Here is an 18476-nt window from a genome sequence, read left to right as displayed (position 1 = left end):
TTACATGAGATTACAGTACAGTATATGAAAAATTTAGTATATAAAATGAAATATTTATATATTACAAATTAAATTACTGTTATCCTATACACACTGTTTTGCACCTAAAACAAAAAAATTTCAGTAAATAAAGAAATCTATGATTGAGGATTAAAAAAGAAAAAAAGAAAAAACTCCAAGGGCTGGTAAACCAGTCTATACAAACAAGATCAAGATACCAGAACTAAGTAATCATTAATAAGGGTGTGCCTTTTCCAAGACCAGTACCCTTTCATGATTGGTACAAAAAGTAACAGCAGATGTAAAAAAAAGCATGAAATGAGTCAAAACAGATGATTTAATAATAAATGAAGGATATTTTATTGTACAGTTGTACATCTTGCCGAACTATACACAATATGTTTGCAGGACTACTCTATACCTTCAGATAGGAAAAAATCATCATTATATCATTTCACAAAACAAGGAGACACAAAAGACCTGGAAAATTCCCACCCAATAACTTTACTATCAGTAATACTGTATATGAAATATTTACAAGGATCATATTAAGCAAAATTGAAAGAAAGCTAGACTGTAATCAGTCAAGAGACCTGTTAGGTTTTAGAAGCAGATATTCAACAACTAACTATATCCATGTACTCGTAAATAACCAGCTAATGGAAAAATCAACTGAGAATAACAAAACAATATGTATGGCATTTAAAACATATAAGAAGCTGTCGAAACTCTGGCATTAATGAAAGCCCTTCAAAGAAGAGGAATAGATGCTACTTGTGTTAGAACACTTTAAGATATCTATACAGCAATCCTAAAACTATATAAATTTAGTGATAAAGAGTTAGATAAGCAAATCCTATCTCTTAAATTATTTACAGCGTGCCAAGAAAAAGTTTTTAAGAATTTTTATTGGGAAAATATAGGAATTAACATTATTGGGGGAATACCTTAACAGCATCACAAATTCGGAGATAATTTGTATTTTTCCTAATGATACAAACCTTTAGCTATTTATTAGGGGTATAACTTTCAGCTAGGCTGAAAGGAAGCGGCATTAAAATTTAGCGAGGGTTAATTACCCATACTGTTAGTTAGCGGGGGATAAATGGGGTAGCTCGCTACCTCTCCCCCTTCCACACCTGTGATTGAGCTCACTTTGCTTGGAGGTAGGACTTCAAGGGGGATAGGGTTGGCGGGCAAGTTTGTATAAATAGGTAAAGGTTTGTATCGTTAGGAAAAATGCAAATTATTTCTGAATTTGTCATTTGTTCCGTAACTGGAATACAAACCTACGCTATTTATTAGGGTTGACTCGCTCATTAGGAGGATAGACATCCCTGCTAATCTGGCTTTTGGCTTTACCCGAGGCCTCCTAATCTTGAGTAGGTTGATACCAAAAATAAGGAGTCCCTAACAACCTGCTAAATCTTGCTACACAAGGTCTGCGGCCTACCAAAGCTGTGTGTTGAGATAAGCAATGTGACTGTCAAGGTAAAGGTTATTCCGAATCTTAGTAGGAAAAACTTGTAAGCAAGACTTTCCCAATACCACCTCGCCAGGGTATGGGGACGCAACAGTATTGAGACAATACTAGGTGCACAGGGGAACATGGTTCACCTGCAGTGGTTTGAGGTCAACTTGTGCAGAGAAACCAGGCTGCTGCTTTCTCCAAGAGAGGAGAGGGTGAAGAAAAGAATAAGAGTCAGTCATACCTTTTCATTCACGCAGACTAAAACCGGGTAACAGTGCCCTCAACCTTCTGCTACTTATCAAATAAGGAGCTTGAGGTATTAGACCAGCTGTTGTGCAGCCACCACAGGGCTGATAGCAAACGTATCAAGCCTCCTGTGGGTCACGTCTTGCAGGTAATGGGCTGTGAAAGTTGTTTGGCATTTCCACACCCCAGCCTGTAGAACCTGCATCACGGAATAATTTCTTTTTTAGGGCAGGGGTGTAGCTACGCCCCTGACATCGAGGGCTCTGGGACGACGTGACGGAGCAGGATCTGGATTCAGAGCATGGTCTATGACCCTGCGAATCCAAGCAGAAATGGTGTTCTTGGTGATCCTCCTCTTGTTCCTTCCTGTGCTGACGAAAAGTGCAGGCACTCGGGGGCGAGCTGCTGCTGTTCTCTTAAGGCAAAGTCTCAAACTCTTCACTGAGTAAAGTAAGAGAGGGTCAGGGTCGTCTATTACAAAGCGGAGACTTATCATCTGGAAGGAGTCAAATCTAGGATCTGCCACCCTGGATTCTGAGTCTTGGCAACGAACTCATGGATGAAGCTGAGCATTACCTCTGCCCACCCCCTTGAATGGACGACATTGTATGAGAGATCATGTAGTTCACCGACTCGTTTGGCTGAAGCTAGAGCGAGCAGAAACACCATCTTCAAAGTCAGGTGGCGATCTGTTGCCGGGCGTAATGGTTCATAGGGGGTGGTTTCCTTAGAGGCAGGAGAACTCGAACCATGTTCCATGGGGGAGATCTCATTTCCGACTGAGGACAGGTAAGATCGTAACTCCGAAGGAGTAAGGAAAGGTCTAGCAATGAGGAAATGTCCATTCCATTCAGTCTGAGGGCAAGGCTCAAGGCTGAGTGATAGCCTCTTACCGCCAAAAATAAAAGGTGCATTTCTTCACGAGTGGAGAGATACCCTTTCCACGACACCAACCTCAGAAGACACTCCACTTTGCCTGGTAGACTACTGCTGAAGATTTCCACAGGTATCACGACATCCTGTTCGCAACTTGCTGAAAAAATCCTCTCTGAGTGAGGAGATGCTGGATAGTTTCCAGGCGTGAAGTCGTAGAAAAGCTATGGCTCTGTGGTAGGTGTTGACGTGTGGTTGTCTGAGTACTGTAGATCGTGTCATGGAAGTTCTCTCAGATGTGTCTGGAGTAGCAAAAGGTCTGGGAACCATTCCGAATGATGCCATAGCAGAGCTATGAGGGTCATTGAGAGGTTGACTGATGTTCTGGCCTTGTTGAGTACCCTCCTCATCAGACAGAACAGAGGAAAGGCGTAAAAGTCGATGTTGTCCCACCATTGTTGGAATGCATCTTGCCAGAAAGCCTTGGGATCTGGGACTGGGGAGCAGTACAGTGGGAGGCTGAAGTTCAGGGCCGTTGCGAAGAGATCCATCGTAAGAGAGCCCCACAAAGTCGAGACTTTGTTGGCTACTAGATGATCCAAAGACCATTCGGTACTCACTATCTGAAATGCTCTGCTCAGATTGTCAGCGAACATATTCCTTTTGCCTGGAATAAAGGGTGCTGAAGTGGTATCGAGAGGATCTTGCCCCATCTCAGTATCTCTACTGCTAGATTGGATAGGGGCTGCAAAAAAGTACCTCCTTGCTTGTTGATGTAAGCCACTACTGTACTGTGGTGTTGTCCCTCATTACCACAACTGAGTGGCCCGCCAGGTACGGATGGAACTGTTAAAGGGCCAGAAAGATGGCCATCTCTAAAAGATTTATGTGGAGGTATTTATTTTACTCTGACCAAAGGCATGAGGCCATGTGGTGCAGCACGTCTGAAAACAGCATCAAGTATTGGGGAGGATGAGAAGATCTACGCTCCTCCGCAGATTCTGACTGCTACACACCACTCGAGGTCCGTCCGTTCCACTGGTCCCATGGGGATCAGAGTGTCTGGGGGATTGAATGCTTGATTCCACCTAGACTTGAGCTGTCACTGGAGGGATCAAATCCTGAGGCAGCCGTTGGAAACTAGACAGGCCAAGGATGATAGGTGTCTGAAGATACATAGCCATTTCTGGGCCGAGAATTCTCGTTTAGGAAAGGGTCTTGCGACTTTTTTCAGCCTCGTTATCCTGTCGTCGGATAGGAAGGCTTTGTAGAGATTGGTGTCTATGACCATACTGTACCTAGGTATACCAGTCTGTGAGTGGGAAGCAGGGAGGACTTCTCGAGGTTTACCATGATCCCCAGATCTTGGTAAAGCCTCAGAAGTTTGTCTTGGTGTTGAGGAAGAGTTGATACCGAGTCTGCTAGGATCAGCCAGTCATCCAGATAATGGAGGAGACAGATACCAATCCTATGTGCCCAAGATGACACTAGGGTGAACACTGTAGTGAAAACTTGGGGTGTTGTGGAAAGACCAAAGCACAGTACCCTGAATTGGTATTTCCTGTTGTCTAGGCTGAATCTTAGGTACTCCCTTGAAGACGGATGGATTGGGATCTGGAAATACGCATCCTTTAGGTCCAGTGTGCACATGAGGTCCTGTGGTCTTACCGCTTGTCTGACCGTGTCTGCTGTCTCCATGCTGAACAGAGTTTGCTTGACAAACTTGTTCAGAGCTGAGAGGTCGATGACTGGTTTCCAGGCTGGAGAGTCTCTCTGGAGAGATCCCCTTGTTCAGCTCTTCCAGAGAGTGGTGGAGAGGAAGAGCTGGTCGAGGATGGTCCAAGACCTCATGATACCTCCTTTGCTGGACACGAAGAGGTGGGAGGAGCTTGGCAGAGGAGCCCGAATGGAGGGAGGAGGAGAATTTGGAGAGCTGTAGGGCAATCTCAGCCAGGGCACTCTTCGGCCCCTGAGATTAGGGTAAAGCTGCACTAGACTTCGTGGGCTTTTGAGTGCCAAAGACACGGTCTAGTACTGTGTCTTTGCCCTCCTGGTTGGGGGGGGGGTTATCTCTGGGTCAGAAAACACATTGAGAACCCTCATCAGAGTCAGTACCTGCCAGAATGCATGTTCTGACTCTGTTCCCCCTCTGAAGTGGGACTGGCAGCGAAGTCTCCTTCGTCCACCACCAAGAGCTCGTCTCGGGATGGGTCGCGGTTGTTTCTAGGGTGATTGATAATTCCTGCGGGTATGGCAGTCCTCGAGGAGGACTTTGGCAACGTCTTGTAATCCTTCGACTCCTTGCGAGGTAGAAGGTACGTTTTCAACATGGAAGGCATAGATGGTCTGGCCTTCCTGGTTTCTTCTGGAGGTGGAGTGCTCTTGTCGTGAAGGGAGTCTTCTTCCGAAGGTGGAAGGGAGGAGACTGGAACATGTTCCTCATGAGGTTCCCTTGACTGAGGTGGTGGTGAGTCAGGAGAGCAAGTGGAAGGAGGACCAGGGAGGCTTGCCCTTGTTGTTGATGGTCTCACAGGAGTCAGTTTCACCCCAGAGGACGAGATGGTATCTGGGACTCCTCTTTTCCTCTTCAGGGGAGAGGCAGCCGAGGTTCTATGCTGAGCATCCGCTAGTGCCGAAGGGTGTTGAAGGCTAGCAGAGGTTTCTGCAGAGCGAGCTGAGAGGGCAGGTCTGAAAGCTTGCACCACTGCCCTGACGATGGCACCGAACCAGGGCTGCTTGCTGACACTGGTGGTGTCGGAAAGATCCCCCGAAGGCGGTTCCCTTTGAGGAGTCTTCTCCGGAATTGTTGGATACCGTAGGCGCCGGAATCTTTGGAATCTCGAATTCCGTGGAAGTCCCCTTTCCCTCTTTCCCCTGGAGTCGCGCTGTAATGCGTTTGTGGGGATGGGAATAGGGTGATGGAAACGAGGGAAAAGACTCCACCCTTCCTAGGTGATAGGACTGATGGTCTGTAGGGCAAACCACCTACCTTTCCATTCCTGCTCCTTATCCTTGTGGATACCTACCTGTTTCTTCGTCTGATGGTGAGACTTCCTGGAAGTCGGTGGAGGATGAGGGATATCGACATCTGTCTGTGCTTGCCAAGGTTGTGGTCGGCAAACGTTGTCTAAATGGTGATAGTCAGGGGAATATGCACATGTTTGCGTGTTGTCAAGCGCTGGTGCATTGGCGATTGGTACCGCGTTAGCGAGTGCTGACGAGCTGGCAAACGTTGGCGCATCGGTACAGGATGACGCATAGATGACGATTAACAATAGGAATGTCATGTCCGATGATTTATTGACGTGCGTGAATGCTGTCGCTTGAGTGACTGTTGCCGTGGAGAGTGATTTTGTTGGTGAGAGCCAACAGCAGAAACCTCTGGAGATTTTCGTGAGGTTTGGCGAAGAGCAGGCGAGCGACGATCCAAAGCAATGCATTGCTTGGGGGGAATGGTGCTTGGTGGAAGCTTGGCGCGTTGGCGGGCGACGCGTTGGCCGATGATGGTCAAGAGGTGGGCGTAAAATAGGATCATCTAGATGAACAGGAGAAACGTGCGCAGGTCAATGGTGCATAGGAGATTGGCGAGCGGGTGGTTGGCACATAGGCAATTGGCACGCAGGCAGATGGCGAGACGGAAAGTGGCGAGCAGTAGGGAATCAGGAACCAGGAGACAAGGCAGGAGACGGACAAGTAGGAGGTCACTGAGTCGAAGGTCGGAAAGAGGAAGATTGGCACGCAGCAGGATGATGAGCTGCAGAGAAGGTGAGTCCTTCACAAGGATGAACATCCTTCAAAGGGGATCGCCTCAGGCGAAGAGTCCTAAACCGAAGTTCGTGGACTAGTGGCTGTGTCGTTAGGAGAATGTCTGGAGGCAGGCAAAGGTCGAGAACCAGAAGACGTCGGACGAGGATGCTCCTCCTCCGACGACGACTGCGGTGACAAGGTTGAAGAGCAAAAGAAATGTCTCTTCACCAATGGCAAATAAGCACATCTGAGGCGAAGTGGAGAATGAGCACGTCAGGAACGATGCCCACTATGACGCTCTCTAGGGGCCGTGGAAACAGCAAGCTGACCTTCAGCAGCAGTCCTCTGAAGAGGAGTCTCTACGAGTGAACTCCCCCGAGAGGAAGAAACACTCACAGAAGAGACGCGCCTAGGACTTAAGACTTTGCTTCCCCCTTGAAGGATGTTCGGCAGGGGGGGGGGGAAGAGCAGTTTTCAGCAACAGTGGACGAGGCAGAAGAGGCAGGAACGTAGGCAGGATGGGCAGCAGACGACATCTACGCCACCACAACGTCGGTAAGGGCTAGAGGATCCACCTCTGACGCTAACAACACTGTGCCCCAGTGCCACGGTGAAAAAGCTGCAGCAGGGTCTCCTTGGAGGACGGACCTGGTAACCCCAAGGACGGCCAAACTTTTAAAATAGGAGAAAGAGTCATGGACACCCCCAGGGGGAGAGGAGGGGTCGCTTCGCTAGGGGAAGCAAGACTGTCTCTCGAGGACCGAGGTTGTTCACGGGGTAAGCGGCCTGCGCTACTACTTGATGGTCCCCTGGAGGAGACTGAATGAGCTTCGGAGGAAGGTCGGGAGGCAGAAAAAGAGGCCTTGGGTTTCTTCTGCTTTGAAGAAACCTTCAAAGGAGAAGAGTCCCGCTTAGACTTCTTTCACCATCACCCAAACCTTTCCCACTGGGAGGCAGATCACTCCTGACACTCTAAACACTTAGTATCCACATCACAGTGTTAACCTCTGCAGGTAGGGCAAAATGTGTGAGGATCAATGTCCTCGGTGGAAAAGAAGGTACCGCAGGAGCGGCCCTCAGGACCAGGGCAGGTATGCATGGCCGGCAGAAGTCAACACACACACCGAAAAGAGAAAGCAAAATAGCATTAATGACAGTCCAAATACTTGCGAGGAATAAGAGCGGCAACGACCGTTCACCGTCCGAGCCTAAAGAAAAGTGAGCTCAATCACAGGTGTGTGAGTGGGAGGGGTAGCGAGCTACTTCCTATCCCCCTTCCCCGCTATATAGCGGGATGGGTAGTTAATCCGTGCTAAATTTCAATAGCTCGTCAATACCCCTAATAAAAAGTGTACGTTTGTATTCCAGTTACAAAACAATTACGTTTTGCAGATGACGTAGTTCTATTTAGTGAATCATGGAAGAAATTGCAAAAGATGATAGAAGATTTGAATAGAGAAAGCACAAATGTAGGACTGAAAATTAATATGAGCAAAACTAAGACAATATTCAACAAAAATGAGGAGCGACAACATAAAAGTTAAGTATGAACCTCTAGGGATTATTAATGAATATATACTTGGGACAGACATTAAGTGCTTCCCCAAGACATGAGACCAAAATTAAAATAAAAGGATAGGATGGAAAGCCTTTGATAAACAAAAAGATGTTATGAAATGTAAAATGCCTCTTTCTCTAGAAATGAAAAGTATTTAATCAGTTGATCCGACCAGAATTAACTTATGCATCAGAAACTTGAAGCCTTACTAAACCCTTTGAACATAAGCTAGTTACAACTCAAAAGAACTATGGAAAGAATAATGATGGGATTAACACTCCAGAGAGAAAAAGAGCAACATGGATATGAGAGCAAACTAAAGTAGAGGATATTCTAAGAACATGTAAGAAAAAGAAATGGCTGTGTTCAGGACATATAATGAGGACATGATATATGGACTAAAAGAATGGGTCCCTAGAGTTTTCAAAAGAAGCAGGGGACAATAAAAAAAACAATGGATTCAATGATAGAGTTGATAAGGAAGCAATGTGGAATGTGATGAGGTTATATGGAATTGGTGGAAGATTGTTGCAAGCAGTGAAAAGTTTCTACAAAGGTAGTAAAGCATGTGTTAGGATGGAAAATGAAGTGAGTGATTGGTTTCTGGTGAGAGTGGGGCTGAGACAGGGATGTGTGATGTTGCCATGGATGTTTAACTTGTATGTTGATGGAGTGGTGAGAGAGGTGAATGCTCGAGTGCTTGGACGAGGATTGAAACTGGTAGACGAGAATGATTGTGAATGGGAGGTAAATCAGTTGTTTGCGGATGATACTGTACTGGTTGCAGATGCAGAAGAGAAGCTTGGCTGATTAGTGACAGAATTTGGAAGTTTATGTGAAAGAAGGAAGTTGAGAGTTAATGTGGGTAAGTGTAAGGTTATGAGATGTTAGAGATGGGAAGATGGTGCGAGATTGAATGTAGACTTACTTGAGGATCTGTTTAAGTACTTGGGGTCTGTTGTTGCAGCAAATGGAGGAGTGGAAGCAGATGTATGTCAGAGAGTGAATGGAGGATGCAAAGTGTTGGGGACAGTGAAGGGAGTGGTAAAGAATAGAGGTTTGGGCATGAATGTAAAGAGAGTTCTGTATAAGAAAGTTATTGTACCAACTGTGAAGTATGGATCGGAGTCGTGGGGAATGCAAGTGACGGAGAGACAGAAATTGAATGTGTTTGAGATGAAGTGTCTAAGGAGTATGGCTGGTGTATCTCGAGCAGATAGGGTTAGGAACGAACTAGTGAGGGTGAGAATGGGTGTAAGAAATAAGTTAGCAGCTGGAGTGGATATGAATGAGTTGAGGTGGTTTGGCCATGTTGAGAGAATGGAAAATGGCTGTCTGCTAAAGATGGTGATAAATGCAAGAGTTGATGGGAGAAGTACAAGAGGAAGGCCAAGGTTTGGGTGGATGGATGGAGTGAAGAAAGCTCTGGGTGATAGGAGGATAGATGTGAGAGAGGCAAGAGAGTGTGCTAGAAATAGGGATGAATGGCAAGCAATTGTGACGTAGTTCAGGTAGGCCCTGCCGCTTCCTCCGGTCTCCTTGGATGACCGTGGAGGTAGCAGCAGTAGGGGATTCAGCATTATGAAGCTTCATCTGTGGTGGATAAAGAGGGAGGGTTGGCTGTGGCACCCTTGCAGTACCAGCCGAACTCGGTTGAGTCCTTTGTCAGGCCGGGAGGAAAGTAGAGAGGAAGGTTCCCCTTTTTTAATTTGTTTGATGTCGGCTACCCCCAAAATTGGGGGAAGTGCCTTGGTATGTATATGTATGTATGTATGTATGTATGTATGTATATATATATATATATATATATATATATATATATATATACAGTATACACACACTCACACACACACACACACACACACACATATATATATATATATATATATATATATATATATATATATATATACGAAGCTGGTCTAGCAGAAGAGTAAATATTCTATTCATGTATTTAAGAGATGTATGGCCAGCTCATAAGGTGAGTTCCACTCATGTAGGTTTAAGTAAATGTATGTAAATTACATATGATTGTTGTCATTCATTTACTTGTATTTTCATTCAATTCAGTACATGTAAATTTACGTCATTTTTTAAGAATTAACTTTTTATTTCAAGTAGTTTTGTTAGGAAGTCTTATGTAATATCATTTAGGTATGCTGTATGACTCACACGAGGTATGAGCATGAGGGATTACGTCATCTTTATGTTTCCATGTGGTTAGAAAGTGCATCAAAATTCTCGAATTGGATTTACTCTTTTTTTTTATTGTCACAAGAGGTAGGTGGGCTGAGTTAGCTGGGAGAGAGTTGCCTCACAAGCAAGGTTAGTACCTCTTCTTCAAATTACTACGCTGGCAACCTTATGCCGCTAGAGTCATGGCACCCACGCTACGAGAATTATCTGTTAGAAAATTCTAGACAAATTAGGTTAAAATATGTAGGACCTAGCAATGCATAAGCAGCAGAGACCCGTCTCTATACCTTTGAAAGAGCCAATGTCCACCTGCCCTCTCTCCTCTCAAGTGTGTGTCCTCTGAAACGTGATTTTTAACACATTGGTTAAATCATTATATGTTAATTCAAGTGTAGTGTGTTAATGCAAGTACTTTCTGACATACATTTTGTAACTGACCCTGTGAGATTCAAGTTAAACAGTAAAGTGCATTAAAATTTTTGCTTAATCATTCTGTAACCTTGTGTGAACCAAAAGACGTAAGTGTAACAGTTACATATATGTAAATTTCATTATGGTATGTTCATTAGAGTGTTAAAGTGTTAACACTTTTTATTAAGCATCACAATTAAATATTTTTATAAATTAATTTCGAGAGAAACAAGTGATTGTATAAAAAAAAAAAATTAAAGTGTCTTAGTCTAAGGTTTAGTTCAGATTTAATATTTTGAGTTATTTAGTTATTTTGATGTTAATTTTTGTGAAACTTTTTATAAAATTTATTTATTTTTATAGTGTATTATTTCGATCACCAATATTTTTCTCAATATTTCTCTCAATTCCCTGACTAAGAACCGAAGTAATAGGTTAGTTTTTAAACAGTTCACATAAATAATCATACAGTTTTGTTTTGAGTGTACGTACGAGACCTTTGGATATTGTGTTCATATATACTGTATTGGCGTCTGAGAGTTGCGTAATATTCTCAGAGCTCGGGTATTTTTCAAGTGTAACAGATTTATGTACAATAAACAGGTGAGTTTGGAGCTCGGGAGTTTATGTAATTCGTTAGCCGTAATATATATTTTTGGTGCCCAGACCCTTGGGATCGAGCGAGTCTGTTTTAAATATTGGTGATAACAGGGCCGTGTTTTGATCAAAGGTTTGACCAGTTTAGTGATGATAGGATTCTTTGTATTGTTTAGATATATCTTTTGGGAAAGGTATAATTTTTTTGTAAAGTACAAGATGGCTCAACTAAATGTACAAGAGTGCTTGAAGAACCCAATTAGTCAGGAATTGTCAGAAGCTAATGTAACTAAAGCTCAGTGGCTCTTTATTTAAATGGCATGTGGTGGCCATGCAACGAGTGGAATGATTAAAGCCCAAATCAAGTGTCTAGTCTTAGAAGCATTGATAAACAGGACAGTTGTTGGAAGAAGATATTATAGCTTCTCGCAAACTGTTGGAGAAAGCTGAAGCAGAATTTGTAGCGAAGCAAGTATTAGTTGACCTAGGAACTGAAGGAATCAAAGCAGAAAGGGATATAAAGGCTGAGATTCAACGAATTACAGTGGAAGAAAATTTGATTAAGTTGAAGATGATGGCAGAACAGGAAGAGAGAGAGAGAGAGAGAGAGAGAGAGAGAGAGAGAGAGAGAGAGAGAGAGAGAGAGAGATGTGGCAAGAGAAATCGCAAAACATGTGAGGGAAATGAAAGCAAGAAGAGAAGAAAGAGAGAGAGAGGAGGCAAGAGAAATAGCAAAACATACGAGGGAAATGGAAGTAAGACGAGAAGAGAGAGAGAGAGAACAGGAAGAAGAGGTGAGAGAAATTGCATGACATGCGAGGGAGCTGGAGCTGTTGAATGCTCGTGCAACACAGACAGAGATGACCCCTGCTATGTATGATCCCGTGTTTGATGTCACGAATGCGGAGGTTAATTCCAAAATTCACAGAAGCTCCCAATGAATTCATCGATTATTTTGAAATGGTTGCGTCGACGATGAAATGGCCAGAAGATAAATGGCTTGTGTTATTGCAGAGTGTTCTTATAGGAAAAGTATGCAGTGTGTACCTGGCCTTATCTCAGGACCAGAGGAAGGAGTATCAAGAAGTTAAAAGGAGCGTGTTGCAAGTGTATCAAATGACCCCTGAATATTATAATGAAAGATTCCGAAGTTTGTGGTAGGATGAGAAAATTACTTTCCTGGATTACGCTCATAAGGTACGGTGATGTTTTAAGAGATGTATAGAGGCTGCTAAAATGAGAGAGATGGCTGATTTAGAAGAATTGATAGTGCTGGAACAATATTTATGAGTTCCTGAACATATTCGAACATACTTGAGAGAGAGAGGTGAAGAAACTTGATAAGGCCGCTTCGCTGAGTGAGGATTATAATATTATCAGTTGTAAACCCTTCTCGGGTATGAAGTTTCAACCGTCGTTCCAACCAAGTGTCGTGTATTCACCGAACCATGGAAACCAGTTCGATAATAACTATGTGAACAAGTTCAATAGTTATAGCGGAAATACCACTGGTAGTGTTCCAAAGCAGAATGCCATAGTACCACAGCAACAATCGTTGAATCGTCCTCCTTCAGATGTTGTGAAAGATGAGCAGAAGAATAATATTGTCTGTTATAAGTGTGGCAAGAAAGGCCATATCAGTAAGGAATGTTGGTCGAACCAACTGAAAGCAGTTGCCCTAGTGATTAAGGATAATTCAACTTCACAGAATACGAAGACAAAGGTACAAACAGGAAAGGAGACGAGGGAAATAAACCAGTTAACATTTATATGACGAACAGGACAACCCCAAACAGCGTGGATGCCTTTAAACCGTATATTTATGAAGGTATATTAGCCGCTCTGGATGGGAGCAAGCAGATCCCACTCAAAATATTGCATGACACAGGTTGTAACCATAGTGTAGTGACACAAGGTGTACACCCATTGGTGGAACAGTCTCTCACAGGAGATTTGGTCATTGTGAAGGGAATAGGAGGTGAGGAGGTTACCCCTATTTGCCATTTGAAACTGTCATTCGAGTTGGAGACAGGTCATTTTGATTTTGCTGTAAAGGATTCATTGGCTGTCGAAGGAGTGGATGTCCTACTGGGAAATGAAGTTGGTGGAGCGCCATTTGTGCCTTGTCCCATTGTAACAGTGAAATTATTGAAGTATAGTCCTACAACTGAACTCAAGAAGGACTACCCATATTTGTTTACTAGATGTGTGACGACTAGGAGTATGACGGAGAAAGTGGCTGCAGAAGAAGTCAGAGAAACCGAAGGAGCGATGCACTTTAAGGATTTGTTTATAGAAGAAGAAGATTCACTTGAAGGTACATAAGAGGAGAGCTTTCAAGAGAGCCCAAAAGAAGAGGAACGACGGATGAGTGTACAGGAAGACAAAGAAGCAATGGACCTGGAAGAAATACAAAACTCAGCATTAGAAGTAGGAGAAGTGAGTTGGAAAAGGCCGATAGGATTGCAACGGAAGGATGCGACATTAATAGAGATATTGTACAGTGTGGTGGATGAGACGGAGGTGCAGCAGTCTCTCACCTGTTATTATCTTAAGGATGGATTGCTTAAGAAGACATGTGATCACTGTAGTGCACGAGACTGGACACATGGGAATAAGGAAGACGACGGAGAAGATTATGAAACACTTTCTGGCCTGTCATGCGAAAAGATGTGAACCAGTTTTATCGTACATGTCACGTTTGTCAGATGGCTAGAAAGCCTAACGAGTACATCAAGAAAGCTCCCTTAAACTCAATTGAAGTATGAGGAGAACTCTTCAGCAAAGGACCGATTAAAATGTTGGGAAAAAAAGGGAAAGATTGAGAGGAAATGGATGGAGAATATGTCAAGAATTTGAGGAAAAGGATCAGTGAGATAAGGAAATTTTCCCTAGAAAGCATGAAAACGCTTAGGCCGACAGGTGTTGATTTACTTACCGATAAGAAGATTCCCTCTCACCAATGAGTTCCAAGGACCACTCAGGATTTTAGAGATCAGTGACTTGTCCTAAATTATCGAATCGAAATACCAGGAAGAAGAAAAAGTCAATGAAAGGCCTTATTAACTTCGAAACCAGTACTGCAAGCACCTGATTTCAATGAGAAATTCCTTATCCAAGTGGATGAGTCAGATAATGGAATTAGAGCCGTCTTATTGTAAGAAGACAAGGAAGGAATTATTCACCCTGTTTGTTTTATGTCATCGAATCTGGAGAAGCATCAACGAGCTTACTCGACAGTTGAAAAGGAACTGCTAGCACCAATCATAGCGATAAGCAAGTTTGAAGTTTATGTGAACAGACCACAGAAGGTAGAAATTACAGTTTATACAGGTAACAATCCTTTAACTTTTGTTAATAAAATGAAGAATAATAATCAAAGGTTAACTAGGTGGTCATTATGTTTAAAACCATACTGTATTAATGTAACACATATATCAGGTAAAGACGTGGCTGCAGATTATTTATCTCAGGCGGAATCGGTGGATTCAGGCCCGGAATAAATCACCTTTTACGGGGGAGCTATCTTAGGAAGATGGTCTAGCATAACAGTAAATATTCTATTATTATTTCATTTGTGTATTTAAGAGATGTAGGTTTAAGTAAATGTGTGTAAATTACATAAGACTGTCGTCATTCATTTAATTGTATTTTCATTCAATTCAGTACATGTAAATTTATGTTATTTTTAAGAATTAACTTTTTATTTCATGTAATTTTGTTACGAAGTCTTATATAATATCATTTAGGTATGCTGTATGACTCCCACGAGTTAGAGTGTTTTGAAAAAGAATGAACAAAATGTATTTGAAAGAAAATAGAGCTACAGAAAATAACTATGCAAGAAATCGAAAGTTGATTCTTTTTGATAATTTAGTTAAAAGTAAAGCAAGAACGCTTTTCATAGTATGAGCACGAGAGATTACGTCATCTTTATGTTTCCACGGGGTTAGAAAGTGCATGAAAATTCTCAAATTGGATTTTTTTTTTTATTGTCACGAGAGGTAGGTGGGCCGAGTTAGCTGAGAGAGAGAGTTGCCTCATAAGCAAGGTTAGTACCCCTTCTTAAAATTACTAAGCTGATAACCTTACGCTGCTAGAGCCATGCCTCCCACACTACGAGAATGATCTGCTAGAAAATTATGGAAGAATTAAGTCAATATATATGGGACCTAGCAATGCATAAGCAGCAGAAGAGACCCAGCCTATCCCTTTGAAAGAGTCAACGTCCGCCTGCCCTCTCTCCTCTCAAGTGTGCGTCCTCTCAAACGTGAATAAGTGATTTTTTACCCACCGTATAACAGGTACAGTGTTGTCCAAACGTTGGTGAAATTATTGGATGTTGATGCAAGTGTAGTGTGTTAATAAGTGCTTTTCAACATAAATTTTGTAACTGGCCTTGTGAGATTTAGGTTAAACAGTGAAGTGCATTAAAAGTTTTGCTTAACCATTTTGTAACCTTATGTGAACCAAAAGATGAAAGTGTAACAGCTACATGTATGTAAATTTCATTATAGTATGTTCATTAGTGTTAAAGTGTTGACTCTTTTCATTAATTATCAAAATTAAATATTTTTACAAATTAATTTTCAGTGAAACAAGTGATTATATATTTCTTTTCAATGTCTTCCTTTTGTCTTAGTCTAAGGTTTTGTTCAGATTTAATATTTTGAGTGATTTATTTTTCTTGGTGTTAATTTTTGTGAATCGCTGTTAACATTTTATTGAATATATTTATTTTTGTAAAGTGTGTATTATTTCGATCAATATTTTCTCAGTATTTCCTTTGATTCCCTAAGAACCAAAGTAAGAGGTTTGTTTTTTAATAGTTCACATAAATAATGACCCAGTTTTGTTTTTAAGTGTACGTAGGAGACCTCTGGATATTCAGTGTTCATGCATATTGCCGTCTGGGAGTTGCGTAATATTCTCAGAGCACGGGTATTTTTCAATTGTAATAGATTTATGTAAAATAAACAGGTGAGTTTGGAGCTCGGGAGTTTATGTAATTCGCCAGCCATAATAATACACACACACACACACACATATATATATATATGTATATATATATATATATATATATATATATATGTATATATATATATATATATATGTATATATATATATATATATATATATATATATATATATATATATATATATATATATATATATTTATATATATATATATATATATATATATATATATGTGTGTGTGTGTGTGTGTGTGCGTGTGTGTGTGTGTAGGAATTTATTTGTAGTCTTAAGAGACTTTAAGAGACGAAGAGCAGACCATTAATGAAGAATGGAGTGATATTAAGAACATACAGTATATTAGTCAGATAGTAGTGAAGTCTTGGGACTTATTGCCTTATTGCCTTATTCTATGTTTGGGTTCCCCCAGGTCCCTCAGTGTGAGGAACCTCGTATATCCACCAGAGAGTTGCTAATGCATCATCCGGTGTATTTTGCATCTTCCAGTCTTGGATGGTCTGGGATGCATTTTAGGTATTTATCGAGCTTATTCTTAAACACATCTACGCTCACTCCTGATATGTTTCTTAGATGAGCTGGCAGCACATTAAATAGTCGCTGCATTATCGATGCTGGTGCGTAGTGGATTAATGTCCTCTGCGCCTTCCTTAGTTTTCCTGGTATATTTTTTGCCACTATTAATCTACCTCAGCTTGCTCTTTCTGATATTTTTAGCTCCATGATGTTTTCAATAATTCCTTCTATTTGCTTCCATGCTTGTATTATCATGTAGATATCAAATGATACTTGAGATACTATAAAAAGGGGACAAAAACAGATATTGATTATTGAAAGTTTTCGAGCAAGAAATGAAAATTACAAGGTATAGCATGCTAAGTATTCCAGTATTGATAGTGAGGTCAAAAGTAAAGCTAGGAATGACTGGATAGAATATTTAGACAGTAAAGCAGCTGAGGCTGATAAAGCTATGAATTCAGGAAGTGGCTATGCTGTAAGAATTACTCATAGAAAATGAGAGCAAAGAAGAAGAAGCATATACCCATCAAAAAAGGGAGATGGATCTGTTATAACAATAGAAGATGAAGAAAGCCAACGTTTGGTGGAACACTTTTGTGAGGTTATGATTAGGAGATATGAAGGGAATAATTTGATTGATATACCTGAAGCTGATGAAGACCTTGATGTGCCCATGAATGAATTCAGTGTGAGTGAAGCCGAAGCTATCCTCAAAACACTAAAGAGATGGAAAGCCCCTGGATACGATGGAATAAATACCGAGATGATACTGGCCGAAAATGAATTGACTCACAGACTACTTAAAAGATTATTTTGTAGAATGTGGCATGAAGAGACAAAACCTGATGAATGGGAGTTAGTTGTGTTGGTGAAAATGACAAAAATAAGGAAACCTGACTAACACAATAATTACTGAGGCATAATACTTACGTCAGTTGTTATGAAAATATATAGTATGCTTATTCTAAAGAGACTGGAGCTATTAAATGAAGAAAATGATAGATTATTGAGAGAGGATGGGCAGGTGAACTTTGTCATGGTAATAGGGTTCTCTAGGCAAAAGGTGATAAATGCACTGAGGAAGATGAAGAATGGGAAGGCAAATGGACCAGACATGATTCCTGTGGAGGCATGGAAAGCATTAGGAAATGAAGGAATGGATATACTGTACAATCTCATGATAAAGATTTTTGAGCAGGAAAAGATACCAAATGAGTGGCGTGGGAGTATATTGATCACAATCTTCAAAGGGAAAGGTGATGTCCAAGAGTGTGGGAATTACAGAGGTATTAAACTGATGTCCCACACTTTGAAGATACTGGAAAGGATGATAGATACCAGACTAAGAGAAGAAGTAGAAATAGGTAAAGAGCAGATGGGATTCATGAAGGGGAGGGGAACAACAGATGGGGTATTTTGTCTGAGGCAACTAATGGAGAAATTCCAGGAAAAGTAAAGAGACCTGCATTTGGTATTCATTGACCTTGAAAAGGCTTATGACCGAGTCCCAAGACAAAAGGTATGGAGGAGTCTGAGGGAGAGGAGAGTGCCAGAGAAGTACGTTCGACTGATACAAGAGATGTACCGTAATGTATTTACTAGAGCGATGAGCAGTGCTGGGGAGACAGGGTTTTGAGGTGAGAGTAGGATTACACCAAGGGTCGGCTCAGAGCCCATTTATCTTTAACATAGTGATGGACGTTTTAATAGAAAAAGTAAGGGAGGCAGTATCATGGAACATATTGTATGCAGATGATATTGTTCTGTGCCCAGAAAGCAGGGAAGACCTGGAAATGAAATTGGAAAGATGGAGGCAAGTACTGGAGGACAGAGGAATGAGAATAAGTAGATCTAAGACAGAATATG

At 41.7% G+C, this 18476-nt stretch overlaps 1 protein-coding gene across 1 annotated transcript in view; it reads right to left on the bottom strand.

The window, feature by feature from the left end:
• Nucleotides 1-18476, bottom strand: part of LOC137622932 (zinc finger protein 585A-like) — an 81315-nt gene that overhangs the window by 27958 nt on the left and 34881 nt on the right. The window lies entirely within an intron of this gene.

This window comes from Palaemon carinicauda, chromosome 30 (genome assembly GCF_036898095.1).
Source record: "Palaemon carinicauda isolate YSFRI2023 chromosome 30, ASM3689809v2, whole genome shotgun sequence".
In the NCBI taxonomy this organism is placed as follows: Eukaryota; Metazoa; Arthropoda; class Malacostraca; order Decapoda; family Palaemonidae; genus Palaemon; species Palaemon carinicauda.
Note: the sequence above shows the minus strand (reverse complement) of the source record. Positions and strands in the feature narration are given on the sequence as shown.